This window comes from Arachis ipaensis, chromosome B5 (assembly GCF_059453495.1).
Source record: "Arachis ipaensis isolate K30076 ecotype BB chromosome B5, ASM5945349v1, whole genome shotgun sequence".
Taxonomy (NCBI): Eukaryota; Viridiplantae; Streptophyta; class Magnoliopsida; order Fabales; family Fabaceae; genus Arachis; species Arachis ipaensis.
Genome location: NC_142440.1, coordinates 65,397,286 through 65,398,512, shown reverse-complemented (window position 1 = coordinate 65,398,512; position 1,227 = coordinate 65,397,286). Strand labels below are relative to the sequence as shown.

Here is a 1,227-nt window from a genome sequence, read left to right as displayed (position 1 = left end):
GAGGTCTTCCTCCTTGGGATTCACGTCCTCCTCCTCTTCTGTGGTTTCGGCCATGATGGTCATTTCAATGGCCTTGCACTCTATTTTTGGATTTTCTTCTTTATTGCTTGGGAGAGCACTAGGAGGGGTTTCAGTGATCTTCTTACTCAGCTGGCCCACTTGTGCCTCCAAATTTCTAATGGAGGACCTTGTTTCATTCATGAAACTCAGAGTGGCCTTAGATAGATCAGAGACTAAGTTTGCTAAATTAGAGGTATTTTGTTCAGAGTTCTCTGTCTGTTGCTGAGTGGATGATGGAAAAGGCTTGCTATTGCTAAACCTGTTTCTTCCACCATTATTAAAGCCTTGTTGAGGCTTTTGTTGATCCTTCCATGAGAGATTTGGGTGATTTCTCCACGAGGAATTCTAGGTGTTTCCATATGGTTCACCCATGTAATTCACCTCTGCTATTGCAGGGTTCTCAGGATCATAAGCTTCTTCTTCAGAAGATGCCTCTTGAGTACTGTTGGATGCATCTTGCATTCCGTTCAGACTTTGAGAAATCATATTGACTTGCTGAGTTAATATTTTATTCTAAGCCAATATGGCATTCAGAGTGTCAATTTCAAGAACTCCCTTCTTCTGAGGCGTCCCATTACTCACAGGATTCCTCTCAGAAGTGTACATGAACTGGTTGTTAGCAACCATGTCAATGAGTTCTTGAGCTTCTGCAGGTGTTTTCTTTAGGTGAATGGATGCACCTGCAGAAGTATCCAATGACATCTTAGCTAATTCAGACAGACCATCATAGAATATATCCAGGATGGTCCATTCTGAAAGCATGTCAGAAGGACACTTTTTGGTCAGTTGCTTATATCTCTCCCAAGCTACATAGAGGGATTCACCTTCTTTCTGTCTGAAGGTTTGAATATCCACTCTAAGCTTACTCAGCTTTTGAGGAGGAAAAAACTTGGCTAAGAAAGCCTTGACCAGCTTATCCCAAGAGTTCATGCTATCCTTAGGTTGAGAGTCCAACAATATTCTAGCTCTGTCTCTTACAGCAAACGGGAAAAGCATGAGCCTGTAGACTTCAGGATCTACTCCATTAGTCTTAACAGTGTCACATATCTGCAAGAATTCAGTTAAGAACTGAAAGGGATCTTCAGATGGAAGTCCATGAAACTTGCAGTTTTGTTGCATCAGAGAAACTAATTGAGGTTTAACCTCAAAATTTTTTGCTCCAATGGT

General features: G+C 41.5%; 1 non-coding gene across 1 annotated transcript; it reads left to right on the top strand.

Moving 5' to 3' along the window:
• The first annotated feature begins 816 nt into the window (after positions 1–816).
• Positions 817–924, top strand: LOC148564479 (small nucleolar RNA R71). The gene has a single exon (XR_015884687.1). It is a non-coding gene; the product is annotated as a small nucleolar RNA R71 (small nucleolar RNA).
• Positions 925–1,227: the final 303 nt, after the last annotated feature.